We start from the raw sequence: 5,557 nt of genomic DNA, 5'->3' as shown, positions 1-5,557 counted from the left end.
AAAAATATCTGGGTATCCATGGATAATCTTACAAAAAAATGACGGACATTTAGATGCAAATTACGTATATTCAACTTATTGGGTACATGATCAATGGAACCATGACATGCAACGCCATCAAAAATTTGTCAGAAGTTGCTGAAATATCATGGAAATCTTCCCAATTGTTCCACATGATATCATTCCCAATCGCTCCAATCGTCGTACCAAGAGTCCCCGGATCACTTCCACTCTCATCAGTGGGTTCGGTTGTAGTAGCAGGGGTTGTAGTTGTGTAGTAGTACCTGGTTGTTTGTTGTTGTTGTGGGAGTTGAGCCATCCGTATTGACCAAAATGGGTACCACGCCAAACTGAAAATGCGTGTATCATCCATAGTCACTAATGTTCATGATGTTAAAATAAATTACACTCTTTAGTGGCCTCACCAGTTCGATGTAGTTGCAGTTAACGCCTCGTTTCATTTTGAAGTAACCTGACCTCTCCCCAAGAGGATCCCCAGGAGTTCTTGATTTTCCAATACTTGACGCCCTTGGGGTTCCATATCCAACCACGGTCACGGCGTGACCGTTAGTAAATTCGGCCGAACTATGTGTAAAACGGGGAATATAATGGTCTCCGCAAAATCGAAAAGGTTCAATGTACTTACGGACACAGGTCAAAAATACCACCGGCATAATTCATGATGGCTTTGCTCAGAGGGGACCCGTCGGGCCCGGTGGAGAAGGCACAACTACCGCGCCATGCTTGGCCACCAACTCATTAGTCCCTCCTCTTTGGGTTCATACAGGCTGACCATTTTACTGACCTTGATTTGCCAAGGTACACTTTTCAGGGTCAGGAACATGTTATTGAAACATATAAATACTTACCTTGACCCCGGGTCGAGATTGTCTTTTTCAGGGAGGCAAGTGGCAGATTGGACCCCTTGTAGGGGTCCTTATGCTCAGCTGGAATGTTACCGCCACGGTTTTTAGTCAGATAGTGTATGTAGGATCGATAGGAGCCCTTGGCAACCGTTGGCATTGCGACTGAAATGCAAGCAATAAGTTAAGAAAACCCATTGTGTTTTGAAAATCCACCTGAAAGATCCTTACTAGTTGCCAGCGCAATTCAACAGGGTCTACTCAGCCAAATCCAAAGAGTTACTCATGGTGGGCTTCTTCACCAAGATGCCAGTCTCAAGGGAGGCTACGGAGGCAAAAATGACGCAAGAGCCACAACTGCCTTGGTTCCTAACCCCAGTCAATTTGCTCGTAGGAGTGTGGAACTCGGCAGGGGGAGTGTCCCCGGATCTCATGAGACCTTCAAAGTACCGCATTGAAGGCTCATCAAAAGTCATCCCTTGGGGGTTGAAGCCCGTCCTCATTGCGGCGTCCACATTGAAGCCTGGGAAAAAGGATCAGTTGTGACTGACTGCCATTTCCAGAGAGCTCTTCTCTGAATTAACACAGGATGGTTGGCTGGTTACCTGTCCGATTGGCAAGCCTTCGTTCCTACAATGGAAAGCGGGGTGGGCTTGGCGAAAAACAGAGATTGTTGACTTCTGAAGCTGCGTTCTGTTCATGGATGAAGTCGGCAGCTTCCTTCAAATTATTAGCCCTCTCTTCTTCAGTCAAGAACTCAAAGTCTTCTCCTCCCAATCTTCCTCGGGAATCAATTCTTTGAACGTGTCCTCATCCAAATCGTCAAAGTCAATTACTTCGTCCTCATCAACATCATCAAAGACATAGTCCTCGTCGTCGTCGAAATGGAGAAAGGGACAGTCATCATGGTCGATGTCGTCAATCTCATCATGATCGTGGAACGGGGAGGCCTTAACTGTAAGTTGGAAAGTTAATAAACTAAGAGTGATGGTCTAGTTCGATGACGTTGATAATCTTATTGCTTCAACGTATAATCATAATGATATCCTTTGGCTTTGGATGTGTTTTATTACCCGTGAACGCCGCAAAGGCAAAGAAGATAAAGCAGAGACTGGAAAATCTCATTGTTGGTTGGTTTCCGTCTTCGATCTGGATCTGACCTCCTTCAAAAACGTGTCGATTTATATATGGAAGTGGATCAGTTCGAAAGAAAAGATTAGATCAGCGTGTGCAATATTTTACCATATTTTATCAAGATGTTGATATTGGAAAGAATAACGAACCGAAATTTGGTGGCTTACAATATTTGAAGGCTATTACACTGCTTTTATCTTTCGTAAAATGTGTAGGGAAGTAGGAAGAAATTTGTTATCGCATGCTTCTTTTGTAACTTTCAATGTTCCACATATGTCATTATAAGTAGACAAAGAAAGAGACGCAATAATATGTTCGATCTGTTATCTACATGGGACAACATTCTTGCAAAAAAAATATTGTCTCTATTAGAGAGCTCTATTCTCAACGAGATATCCCATGTGGCTTATGGTAACTGAGGAGCGACTCAGTCTGCCCATGGAAAACATATTTATCTGGAGTAGAAGGCTCGAACATTTCCATATCATGAAAGGCTGAGGAAATTATGATGAAAATGACAAACCAATTGATATATTTTAGCTAAATTCAACTGACATTTATTTTGTAGGACAAATATAAATTTCAGATGAATTCAGTTAAAATGGCCCATTGGTTTGCACTTTCATCACACCTTCCCCAGTCCCTCATGGTATAGAAATGGTTGAGCTTTCTACTCGAGACAATGAATTATTCTATCTCCTCTCTTGAAAATTGGAACAACATGATCCAACATGATCCTGAACCAAGATGCAATGCATCAAGTACGAGAAAACAGGTGCAAGAACCTGTAAGCATCTTATCAGAAACTGAGTTGTCACGCCATCAGGGCCAGGAGAGCACGAGAGTCTCAAGTCCCTCATGGCCTCTAAAGCATCTTAATCTAATGCTTCGAGATCAAGTAACAAGCTGCTCAATTTGGCTAGCCTTGTCAAGCTCAATATAGTCATCATCAGAGCAATGAGCTGTTGCTTCTAAACTCAGTGGGGTTGAAGACACTAAAGATTCTGAAAATGAGTGTCATTAGAATACACATTAGAGAACTGAGCCCAGTTCTTTAAAGCAAAGAAGTGAATGTTAGATCGAGGAAAGGTCGTACTATACCGTGCTAAGTACGTAAGTTGGATCCTTTCTCGATCTAAGATTCACTCCTTGGCTCTAAAAACCTTGGCTCTGATCTTCAAGCATGTTAGCCATATCCTTTACATATACACGAGCTTCCCCATTGACCTTAAAAGGCCCCACAAGCTGCTTGATTTTCCTCTGAGAGGTTGAGCAAGAGAAGAAAGCCTTCTGATTCGATCTAACCTCCTGGACCACTCCACTCTCCTTTCTCAACAGATTATTTTCTATGGAGACTTAGATTCTAAATTACATCAAATCCAACTTTCTTTACTACTTGAATTTTGCAATTATTTTTGAACAATTAGGAACTTTAGCTAGTGACCCACCTTTTGGAACATATTCTGGGTAGCTAGAGGGGATCAAACTTCCTCAATAACTGAGATTAATTTACCTATGGATGTATCTATAGGTGGCTGGTGTTTAAGAATTGAATCTTGGTCCAACTCTACTAATCTTTCTGCACTCAACCACTAACATTCGACTTTGTACACGAACTAAGCTAGACCACGGACTTCTAGAGATATGGACTGCGAACGGAAGCAAAAACTTCTTTTCTCCTAATCCGTTCATTTTATTCCAAATAAGCACTTCATACGACCACAATATCTCGTTGACCAAATTTGAGCTCAAGACAATGCTTAAGGAAATCAGGAAAAATGTCCAAAGTTATGTAGTAAACACTACATCAAATTTAATTTTTCAGACTCCTCTTGGCAGCTACATAGGCTTTTGACAACATAGTTATGAAACCAACCACTTTACAAGCAAATAATATAAAAATGACTTGCCTTCAATAGAACAGATATACGTTTTTATGTTATTACTTTCATTTGAAAAGTGGTTCAGAGTCCTTATGACCAAGAGCAGGTCGATTTGGTGAGAAGCCCGTTCACAGTCCATATTTCTAGAAGTTTGTGGCTAGACCAACTTTTTGGTTACTTTTGAGTGGCTTTTGAGTAATGGTCGACCCTATGCCAAAAAGATAATAATTAAATTGAGTGAACGTCCCTGTCTCCTTTTTTGCGAAAAAATGTTTTACCGAATTGTGTGCATATCATTCCACATGAGTCCATATTTTCGATGAAGGTCTTTGCTAATTGACGTGGGCCATATGTCTTGTCTGATAGTCGAGTTTGGCCCAAATTGAAGTCACCTGACAATAAAAGTCGTCCACTTGTACTGTTTTCGACCATTCTAATGAGGCCAGAAATCGCTTCTGTTTGTGTCTTGTTCCATTCTCGATATATGTTTGCGACAGTAGTTTTTCGTCCTCCTTTTTCTTCTAGACAAAGCCAAACCTCTGGGCGGAGAATGCCAAGATGAAGTTGAGTCACGTTCTGAAAAAATCCATTCGCACAAGAGTGCAAGTTCGTTTTTTTTGCCTTGATGAGTGTATGTCTGAAAATTTTGAAGTGTAAACTGTTCATCACAATAGTCATCAAGGTCTATTTCCTGAAGGAAAACAACGTCAGCCTTGAGCTCTTGGATAAGATGGTCTATTTCATTTTCTTTGCTGTTTAAGCCATGGCAAATATTCCATGACAGAAATCGGATCCCATCATTTCCTTGCCCTTCAGAGCCATGGTTGTTATTCTTGTTTATTGTGCCTCCTCGGCCGTCCATTGCAGGACGGGGTTTTCTTTGCCAATCACAATTTACTGTCGCCCCCGTTTTTTGACTTGTCCCGTGCTTCCTCCCATTTCTTATCCAGATTCTCCATTTGCTCTTTAGTCATGGCGGGGGCGATTCTGTATTTCGTCACAGTTCCCGATTCAGCATTTTTCTTATTTTGTTCTTTGAGGGCGCTATTTGAGCTTGTTCTTGGAGATCTTGTGAGGAAAGCCTGACCAGCAGAGGCCAAAAGTCCCTCCCGTCGTCCCTTTTTCCCAGCCTTCGCACCGCTAGGACGGAACTTTTGAAGGTGTCCGGCAATCCTGCTATCTTGGCCACCTTCAGGATCTCCCCCTCCTCATAGGCAGGGTGGGCAATTTTGAGAATTAGCGTGACTTTTGGACACCAAGTGTCCAAAAGTGTCCAAAAGTGGACAGAAGTGTCCAAAAGTGGACAAAAGGGTCCAAAAGTGGACAAAAGTGGACAAAAGTGTCCAAAAGTGTCCAAAAGTGGACAAAAGTGGACAAAAGTGGACAAAAGTGGACAAAAGTGGACAAAAGTGAACAAAAGTGGGCAGAATGTGTCCAAAATTAAGTACAATTGTGCAAAAGGGGATTGACAAGCAAACGCTTTTAAACCCTAAATCATGTTATTTCTTTACCAAATCTAGATGTGAACCAGCAAATAGAATCAGTAATCAATAAAATCTAAGCTTTCTTCAAACACATAAATATGAAGTAACAACTAGCCTTTTCACTAACGTTTTTAATTTCCAAGATATACACTTAAGGAAATTCGTTATCTTGATACAATACAGCTTTATAAAG

At 41.4% G+C, this 5,557-nt stretch overlaps 1 pseudogene; it reads right to left on the bottom strand.

The window, feature by feature from the left end:
- Positions 1–236: 236 nt before the first annotated feature.
- On the bottom strand, positions 237–844 carry LOC131892205 (cathepsin B-like cysteine proteinase 3; annotated as a pseudogene).
- Positions 845–5,557: the final 4,713 nt, after the last annotated feature.

Source organism: Tigriopus californicus, chromosome 12 (genome assembly GCF_007210705.1).
Source record: "Tigriopus californicus strain San Diego chromosome 12, Tcal_SD_v2.1, whole genome shotgun sequence".
NCBI classification, from domain to species: Eukaryota; Metazoa; Arthropoda; class Copepoda; order Harpacticoida; family Harpacticidae; genus Tigriopus; species Tigriopus californicus.
This window is presented reverse-complemented; position numbering and strand designations above follow the sequence as displayed.